A 10,269-nucleotide genomic window follows, 5' to 3' on the forward strand; every position below is an offset into this window, starting at 1 on the left:
CCTGAAGGAAGGTGCATCTGTCTGCTGGGAGGTGCTCGGGCTCCTGCCTTCATTTACGTCCGGTGTGGTTTGGTAGCATGGGGCCGGGGCGGGCAGAGGTGAGGTGGTGGGAGCAGGGAGGGGAGGGGCCAGGCTGTGGGAGCAGGAAGGCTATTCTTTTACACCACAGGGGGAGGGGAGGGGAACCCCTAGCCAAGCAGGTGACCGGGCATCTCTGCGGACAGAGGAGGGGGACCCAGGTTAGCCCATGTCTGCTCTTTTGTCCTTATTTAAGTATTTATCTATTTTTTTCATCTAAATATGTAAATTTAAATATTTAAGTAGCAATACATATATGTATCTGTAGTTTATACTATGCAAATATGTTAATATATTTAATATATATAATAATATGTTATAAAATATAATAATAACACATGCTTATTATAGAAAAATATGAAGAAAAATTAAAAATCGTCCGTGGGCTTCCTTACTACCCAGACACAGCCACTGTTAATATTTTGCTGTGTATTGCCCTATTATTTTCTTCTGTGATCTCTATGCAGTGAAGTAAATATACCAAGCTTTTAACTTTGCACCCCACTCCTGTCTTTGCTTAATATCAATTCATGAGCATTCTCAACACTTACCTTTGAAATGCTTTCCTCGAAGAAGTGTTTCTTTCCTTTGTAAATTGAATAGGAAAGGATCTATCCCTCAGATACCCAACCGCGTGCCCACAAAATTGTCTGAGAAGAGTATCGCTGTGAACTGAAGTGAAGCCCACTCCCACGTCACCGTTTGGAGTAGAGGCGGACTTTCCCACCTCAAGTGCGTTCAAAGCACAAAGCACCTGTATTCAGATCATGGCAAGCCTCAGTTGCAAAACATTTTTATACCTTTCAATTTATTTTCCAGTTGAGTTTAAGTGTGGCATAAGCTGGGAAACCTGGAGGAAGGAGTTTTCTGAATTGCAATTAAGTTAAAAAAAATCACCTTGGGCAGGGATGAATCCTTTTTGGTTTTGTCTGGATTTTTCCCCTTATTCATGCATAGGATGAAATCTGCATTTAGCATTATACCTTTCACCGATGCAGTCCCTTCATATGGCTCTGAGCCAGAGTCTGGTCCTGGAATGTTCAGTCAAGCTCAAGGAGGTTGGGCTACACTTCTCTTAAGTCACGTGCTTCCTTACTACACGACTCAGAGGAAAATCACTTCTAGGATTTCCTTTTGGAGGAATGGAGATGGGGGCAAGTGGTAGGAGAAAATAGGCACCCCCAAACTTCTAAGGAATTTAGAGAGCCAGACCCCGCCACCCCAGAATGAATGCATTCAGACTCCAAGCTTGACAACAGGACAAGGCAAGGCAAGAACCAGGCTGCCCCCAGGCCTCCAGGCTGAGGTCCTGAAGGGGCTCAAACTTAGGAGGGGCACTTGTGGACCTCTAAGTGCACCCTAGGGCCCAGCATCTGAAGTGATACACAAAGATTATTAGGCTCAAGCTCACCTCCCTCTTTGGCCACTGTCACTTAGCAATCTGCTGCAAATTTCTAGAAGGACTTCCTTTTGTTGTGCATTATAAAACCTGCATATAGCATTATACCATTCCCTGATGGGGTGTCTTCATATGGGCATTACCAGGTTCGGTGCTTAGCAGTAACCCATTTGGGGGTTCATCCTTCTAGAACAAACAATATTTAGCTGTTCCCTTGCATGCCCTAACTGCTACCCCAATGCCCCATTTTGTCCTCCCTGAGGTTCCCTGTGAGCACTCCCTCATCTCTTGCTCCCAGCTGAGGCCAGTGTGACCTGGAGCCCACGCCTGACACAGAGCCAAGTCATCCGGAGACAGAGCAGGAAGGAGCCTCTGGCCCTGAACCTGTTGAGGAGGTGCAGAACCAAGGCAGGATGCGAAAAAGCAGAAGGTAAGACTACAGGAAAAGGGAGATCTGGAGAAGGAGAAGGGAGAGAAGTAAAAAATAAAAGGAAGATGAGAAAAGAGAAATTGGCAGGAAACTGAGAAAGAAAAGGAAGCTAGGAGTAGAAGACCAGGAGAAAAGGAGACACAAAGAGGGACACAGAAGGAGGAAGAGAAGGCTGCAGGAGAGGCTGAACTGGGAAGCAGTGGGGTGGGGGGGATGTGGACTGAATGGGGCTGACCCTCCGACACTGTGGGGTGGCGTGTGCCGAGACCCGTGCAGGGGCAGCGAGAAAGCGTGGAGGCCCTGTGCTCTGAGCCCGAAGGCTTCGTTTCTGCGCTGAGCTCCCGGAATCCTCTGGGACTGCCCAAATGAGCTGGGGGTGGGGTAGGGGAGAGGATGTCTTGGTACAGCGTGTGCATTAGAGAATTAGCTCCTTAGGTAATAGGATTAGAGCGAGCCGGGCAGGCCGTGGCCTGGAATGGAGATGTATTGCCTGTGTGCCTCTCCAATGTGGCTGCAAAGAAGCTTCCCCTGAAGAAATTTCCTATTAATGGATTTGATGGCACAACAGACAGGGGGCAGCTGGAGCTGTGGCCAGTGGCGGGGTGTAAATTGCCTCTGGTGAAACTGCGGAGTCACTTTTGTCCCTTTTAAACAAGATAAAAATTAGTGCGAGGCCTTGATGAACTCTCCTTGGCCGGTGGGGACGAGGGGAAAGCAAGAGGGTTGGCTAATTTGATTCTGAGCTCTGGCTGCAGACGGCTGGGCTCCTCCCAGGGAGTGGAGGCAGACACGCAGATGGCAGCGGTCCAACGTGGGGACTGAAAAGCCCCAAGAATGCAGGACCTGTAGCCCGGGGCCTTCCGTTGTGTCCAGCTGCTCCCAACACTGCGGCACGCCAAACGGGGCTCACACATGTGCTCGGGGCTTTCCAGAAGTCAATCAGCCTGGGTCTAAACCCTGGAAAGAGCTCTGGGACTCCGTGTCGTGTCATCAGGTGGTTACGAACCCAGGCTCATGCCGGCACACACTGCCCTACCCCTTACCATGTGGCTTGCTCCCATTTTCCAGGTGAAAATACAGAGCCCAGAGGGCCTCCGTGACCTGCCTCAGTTCCCACAGCCAGTTATGGACTGAGCAGAGATCCTGTAGGCTCCTGGCTCCAGCCTTTCCAAGACAGCCGTGTCTCACATCTTCTGTAAATTTTACTGGTCTTTAAAACTTTTAACACCAAAGAGCCTGACCTTTTAGAACCTATAAACTTAAAAAAAAATCTGCAAACTGGAGTCCCATCTGGCCCGTCTAGACGCCCGCCTGCTAGGGAAGGGCTGGCCTAGCTTTCCTTGGTGTCCCATCATATCCCAGCATGACTTTTTCTCTATCCAGGCCCTGGTCCTTGGAGTGGCCTGTTCTGCCCCACTCCACCAACCATCCCTGCCACGTACCAAGCTCGCTGTGTGCCAGGCACTGTGCTAAACACGTTATCGTATTTCGCCTCTATTTCCTGTGAAGAAGATCTCATGACTCTCACATTGCAGGTAAGGAAATTAAGGCACAGGGAAGTTTAGCAACCTTTGTGGAATTATGTAGCTGATAAATGGGGGGTGAGACATTTGGTCCTACAAACTCAAAAACCTGGACCCACCTGACGTCACGGAGTTCCAGAACATTCTGCAGGCTTGAGACCCAGGCTAACTGGACTCTGGATCCAATCCCAGGTACAGATGCCTACCTTGATTGCTCTGATTGAAAGGGCAGGCTCATTGAGATGGCTCCACATAAGTCTGTGAATTAAAGATATTTTTATTAGAGAGTAGTCATGAGTAAGAATACATGATAACTTTATGGACCATTATGTTTGTTGTTTGCCCCGGGACAGAGTGGACTCAGAAATACTGCCCTTTACCATCCTGGCCCCAATAGAGTAGACTCCGTTTCTGCAAATGCTATGTTATGGGGCTTCACGGTAAATTTGGGACCAGGAAACTGTAGTCCCTCCTCATGGTACGGAAGGGATGCTAGAATTTTTGGAGTGTAATAGTACTCCGCGGAGTCTGGGTGCATGGACTTCCTTAAAAGGAATGGGGTTTTTCTTGTCACCTGTCACCTGAAGAGGGCTTTTATAGTCCTCCAAGCACACAGCATGGGACTCCTGTAGGAAATGGCACAGTGGGGTTTTTTCTCTCTGATTATTGACCCTAAAGGTCAAGGAGGCTGAGTTTGTTTTAAGGTGCTCGTATGGCTACTCTCCCCACACAGACAAACAAGGAGTAGGAATGAAGAAATACAAGCAAGGGGCCTGTGGAGTTGTGCTGCTCCTTTGGGACCCTCTAAAGCACTGTGGGGACATGAGGAGGGATTTGGCAGGTCTGGGATAATGGAGCACTGTGAGCCCTATAAGACCAAGTCTGCAAAGACTCCTTTGCTTTCTTCCCCTGTCTCTTCCCTTAGTATGTGCTCATGTGGGCATTCTCAGCCTTGATCCATCACACTAAGCAGGGAGAAGGAAGGGGACTCTGTTCCTGATTAGGCCAGAATGGTGGCAGCAGCAATGGTCTGAGAGAGAAAACACCTGAAGAAAGTGAATTCCAAGGGTCTGTGATGGGTTGCTTGGCCCCACTGCCCCACCTGCCTGGAGACATTCCTGCTGCAAAACTCTGGAGATCTGGGGACTTGTCTTCACAGGGGAGGTGGCCGTCCTTCCCTCAGACCATGAGGGAATCATGGGCGTGAGAAACAGCAGAGAGGAAGGCCTGCCTTTCCTCTCCCCTCCCCTCCTTCCTGATACAGGAGGGAGCAGTCTCACTCCAGGTCCTTGCAAGGATCCAAGACCCAGATGCTCCAGCTTCTGGAGAATGTCTCTTTCCTATACAATGAAGCTTCCCCTCGTACCTCATTCCCCAAATCTCCGTCAGATTCTGTTTGTTGGCCACAGACAACACAGCCGACTCCAGGGTGGTCTCCAGGAAGAAAGTGGCCAGGGAAGGTGCATCCAGAACCAGCAAGCGGGTAGCAAAGCCAGACCTTAGAGTGGCTGGTGATGGATCATTAGCCCAATGGTCACCCTAGAGCTGGACCTGGGGACAGAAGGTCATTTGGCTTAAATTTCTCTTTTTCCTGACGTCTAATTTCTAGAGAGGAAAGGATCAGAGAGGACTTTTTATCCATTCCCTTGCTTCTGGGAAGATTACTGTCTTAATATATTGTTATTAGTATTTTCCGAAAATTTTTCAAAGAAAGAAACCTCACAAGCCCCTTTGGGATTCCGAAGCAAAATCTCCTCCAATATTAAACTTTAATTGCACTTGGTACCATTTGGATCATTTCCTTTCATCCTGTAGAAATGAGTTCCATCTCCTATCCATTCTCTCCACTGTCTCCGAGAGGTGTGGAGAACACTGTGACCGTTTCTGGGCTTTTCCAGACCCCAGAATGCGGGTTTTCCATGCATTTTCCCACACGTTCTTTCACTTTGATGCTCACAAGAGCACACTGAGGTGGGTGACATGGCCTCCACTCTGAGACATGTAGTGACCCGCCCGAGGTCACTCAGCTAACAGGTGGCCGAGCCTGGTTTCAGACCCTAAGCCCAGCAAGGACGGCGCCCGTGAAGATGGGATTCTCTCTTTTCTCCCTTCTCCCTTATCCACTGGGGGAAGGAGCCAAGAGACAGTAGTGGTTGTTGCCTCAGCGGCCTTGAGATGTGGAACTGGGGATCGGGTGCAGGGGGAGGGAGACATTTTCTCTGTCTGCCTGTTATGCCTTTACATTTTGTACTGTGTAAATATATCATCTCTTAAAAAAAAAAAAACCAAAACAACAACAACAAGTTGGGTTTTTGAAAGGAGGTCGGGGGAAGAATGGACTCCAAGCCGGCTCCAGCCCTGGTTCCATCGTAAACTTCCTGGGTGGCCGCAGGCAAACCAGCCGAGCTCTCTCTCGGTGCCTCACTCGTATCACCTACCAAATAGGAACAAAGGAATAATTGCTCTCCCTACGAAGTTCACCTGTCTGCCAAATTCACGGACTCTGTTTGAGAATCATACAGTCCCGGAATCATGAATCTGGAACGGGAAAGGCAATGCCAGCATTCCCTGGTTCAAATTACGCACGCCCCTTCCCAGGTAACCTGAGACCCGCTCCCTCTTCCCCAACACACAATTCCAAAATTTGTAATTCATGGGTCATGAGAAAAGCACACAGACTTGATCTCAGATCTCGGTTGCTCAGCTTACCAGTCATAGGACGCTGGTTAAGACACCTGAAGCAGCTAACTTCAGTTTTCCCGAGTCACGGGCCGTGAGGCTTTGATGGGCTGAGTGAGGTAGGGGGGGAGTGTAACACCCCCACATAACCTAGACTCAGAAGCTGTTCATTTTCTTCCCACTGCAAGCAAAAGGGATCAATAGAATGAATAAATAAATGAAATAATGACTTGTGAACACTCTATAAGAGTTTTAAATACAGCCACAGAGCCTGAAAGGGGCGGGTTGGGGGTAGCTTGCCCCGAGGGCCCCAGGGTGGAGCCTGGGAAGAGGGGAGGGAACTGGAAAGCGAGGGCGTGTCTGTGAGCCTGGCTGCCACGGCCCGCCTCTAACGTCGCCTTCTCAGCGAGACCTTGTCCGACCACCCTACCCAACATTACCCCTCACACACTCGCCCTCCAGTCCTTCTGCATGCTGTCTGTCACCATCTCACACCCCACACACTCAGTTTGTGTATCTTGTTTATTATCTGTTCCCCCTACTGGACTGTGAGCTCCAAAGGGCGGGGATTTTCCCTGTCTCCGCTTCACAGAGGTATAACTGAGAAATAAAATTGTGCAAAGTGTGCAAAGCGGTGATTGGATACACACATGCATTGTGAAATGATTACCACAATCAAGTTGACGGGCATATCCACCTCCTCGCCCAGTTATCTTCCCGTGCGTGTGAGAAGGCTTAGGGTCTACTCTCTTAGCCCATGTCGCACAGACAGGACAGTACTGTCACCTGCAGCCACCAGGCTCCACATTAGATCCTGGGAACTTACTCATCTGATAACTGCACACTGGACCCCTGGCCGACGTCCCCTCTACCCCAAACCCCCACCCCCTGGCAGCCACCATCCATCCAGTCCACTCTCTGCTTCATGAGTTCAATTTTCTTCTTCTTTTTTGCTCCCACATATAGTGCACAATACCGTCCTGTCTGGCTTATATTCACTTAACATAATCCCCTTTAGGGGCAACACATTGCAAATGGCAGGATTTCCTCTTATCATGACTGAATAATAAATCGTTGTATACAGAGAGCAATTTCCTTTATCCATTCACCCACTGATGGACACTTAGGTTGTTTCCAAACTTGGTTACTGTGAATAAGGCTGCAAGGAACATGGGGGGCAGATGTCTCTTTCAGTAGTGATTTCACTTCCTTCAAATATTATATCCAGAAGTGGGACTGCTGGGTCATAGGGTAGCTCTATTTTTAATTTTTTTGAGGATCCCCCATACTGTTTTCCGCAGTGGCTGCCCCGATTGGCATCCCATCCACAGCGCATGATGGCTCCTTCTGGTCTACCTTCTCACAAATATTTTTTTTTTTCTTTTTGATAACAGCCATTCTAACAGGTCTAAACCTCATCATGGTTTAGACTTGCATGGCTCTGATGATTAGTGATGTTGAAAGCATTTTCATGTACCTGTTGGCCATTTGAATATCTTTTCTGGACAGGCATGGGAGAAATTCCAGCCTCGCTCCTAAGAAGAGCGAGGCAGTGAGACCCCACAGCAGGACTAGGCTGAGGAGTTTTCTTCCAACACCACCCAGTAGAGAGGCAGGACCCAGTAAGGAGGTCACATGGCCTGCCTGCTTCAAGGATCATTGTCTCATTCCCCTTGACATTTGGGAGAGCAGTCAGCCTAAAAGCAAGGTCTTCAACACATCCCAGCAGACACAACCTGCTTTTGCACCAACGTCCTCCAGAGGTAGAGACATCAGAGAGAGCTCCCTTTGGCCTTAGGAACCATCTAGTCCAGCCTCCCTCTGGCACCCAGATCTCTAGGACATCCCCAACCAATGATCTCTCAGCTTTTGCTTGCAGACCCCTAGCGATGAGGGGCTCTTTCATGACCGCCCATCAGTTTTGCAGAGATCTTTCTTACACTGTATTTCTCGAAAGCTTCTACCCACGCAGGGCTCTCCTTTGGGATATTGAGAAGTCTAATTCCTCCTCGACACCAAGTCCCTCCACCATCATGCCCTTTTGCGTGCAGGCCCAGACCCTCGCTTATGTTAGCGCAGAGCGGAACAGGCAGGACCTGGACAGGGAGAGCAGAGGCCACACATGATTCCCCTTGGGGCCTGCAGTACGTGCCATCAGCCTAGGGCCTCGGCCGTGCTTGGTGGGGTCCTCTGAACAGACGGAGGAGTGAGCTCATTGGAGTGAGCTTCTCCATCTGTAAGGGAGGAAAGTGAGTCTCAGGGAGGCTAAGGGACCTCAGCAAGGCCATGCAATTCCCAGCCCCAGGACGAGCTCCCAGTTCGGAGGACTTTCCAGAGCTCCAGACAGCAGTGCTCAGAGAGCTTGTTTTACTGTGTCTTCTCTCTTTCAGGTTCGGCCCAGAAGCAGCCTGCCTGGGTCCTGTTCCCACTCCACTCACCTGCTGTGGCCCTCCCAGCCTGCTGCGCCCTCCATCTAGAACCTTCGCTCTAGCTCTTTACTCTCCCAGGAGCTCCCCCTCCCAGATGTCCGCTTGGCTAATTCCCCCTCACCTCCTTCAGGTCTTTGCCTAAACCTCACCTGTTCAATGAAGGTGCTGACTAATCCGCTTAGTAGCTTCACCTGCCTGGTCCCACCTACCCCTCTTACCTGGCCCTACTTTTTCTTTTGTCCCATGGCCCTATCACCCCCGAACATCCTATGTGATTGTCTTATGATGACTCCTTACTGTCTGCCTCCACTGGTAGAATGTCGGCACCGTGAGGGCAGGGAGCAAGTATTTCCCAAGTACCCAGAACGGTGCCTGACATCTAGTAGGGGCTCAATAAATATTTGCTGAGCGAGTCTCCTGCTTGGAGGACCTGGCACGGCCCCGGGTCCGAACCACCTCCCGCGGGATACGGAAGGTGCTGAATACAGATTTGTTAAAACATGGATTACCTGATACGTGACAAGTCCATGCTGCTTGCGGCACTGTGTGTCAGGTGCTTCCTAGATGGCTGGAGGGACAGAGGTGTCACAGGGTCTCCAGGGGTTGCCACAGAAGTCCTAACGTGCCTGTGGCCTGGAGGATGCCCCCCATCTCGGGCCCCACGGGAGATGTGTGCAGCTGGCTCATGGCCGCCCTTTAGCTTTCTAGCCCATCTTGGATGCCCCATGTGGTAGGCTGGGCGATGGCCCCAAAGAGACTCAGGTCCTAATCCCCGGAACCTGTGACTGTTACCTTGTGTGGCGAAAGAGAGTTTGCAGATGGGATTGTATTAAGGATCGTGAGATAGATTATTCTGAATTATCCTCGTTGGCCCTACATGGAATCATGAGTGTCCTTCTAAGAGGGAGGCAGAGGAGGTTTGATGAGAGATGAGAAAGCCGTGCGGAAGCAGAAGCAGAAACCAGAGATGAGCTTGGAAGGTGGGCGGCCCCTAGAAGCTGAAAGAGAAAAGAAAACGGATTCTCCCCCTATAGCCTCCAAGACAAACCAGTCCTGCCAACACCTTGCCTTTTACCCCGTGACACTGATTTTGGACTTCTGACCTCCAGGGCTATAAGAGGACACATTTGTGTTGTTTTAAGTCACTAAAGTTACGGCAGCCCCAGGAGACACACCATCCTATGGGCTGTTCCCCCCTTCACAAACGCCAGCATAAACCCCCAGTCTGTCTTTTCACATAGCCCAAACCTCAGACCCTGGGAACCCCAGGCTGGGGTCCGGGCAGCGCCGCAGCGTCCTGAGTGATTTCAGCCCCTGATATCCTCGTGTTCTGCCTCTAGAGTGTTGTTCCGAGTAAAGCCACCCACTTCCTCCTCCTCCGGAGCTCTCCAAATGCTGTAAATAGACCCTGAAGTGCCTTGCTGGCCTGAAGTAGCTTCCCAGAGAGGACACTTTCAATCTTCCTGCTTCCAAGTATTTAATTAGTCCCAAATGAAGAGTCCTCCAAAAGCGTACAGCATTTTTGCACATTTGCTGACATAATCACATTTGCTGTTGCCTCTGATCGTCATCCTGGAAATGTTCCTTCCCTTCTGGCTCCCCTGGAGGTGGTTTCATAAGCAGGGAGAGCAACACCGTTTTCCAAAGCATGTCCCCTTGTCTCACGGGAACTTCTGAATTCCGTAGTGGTTTTTGCCATTCCACCAAGTAACGGCTGCGCTGACCAGTCCA

General features: G+C 50.1%; 1 long non-coding RNA gene across 1 annotated transcript; it reads left to right on the forward strand.

Moving 5' to 3' along the window:
- Nucleotides 1-1,742: 1,742 nt before the first annotated feature.
- Nucleotides 1,743-9,002, forward strand: LOC123949080. Its single transcript, XR_006820018.1, has 3 exons — nt 1,743-1,907; nt 3,291-3,442; nt 8,500-9,002. It is a non-coding gene; the product is annotated as an uncharacterized LOC123949080 (long non-coding RNA).
- The last annotated feature ends 1,267 nt before the right edge of the window (nt 9,003-10,269 follow it).

The sequence above is a fragment of the Meles meles genome, chromosome 8 (genome assembly GCF_922984935.1).
Source record: "Meles meles chromosome 8, mMelMel3.1 paternal haplotype, whole genome shotgun sequence".
NCBI lineage: Eukaryota > Metazoa > Chordata > Mammalia > Carnivora > Mustelidae > Meles > Meles meles.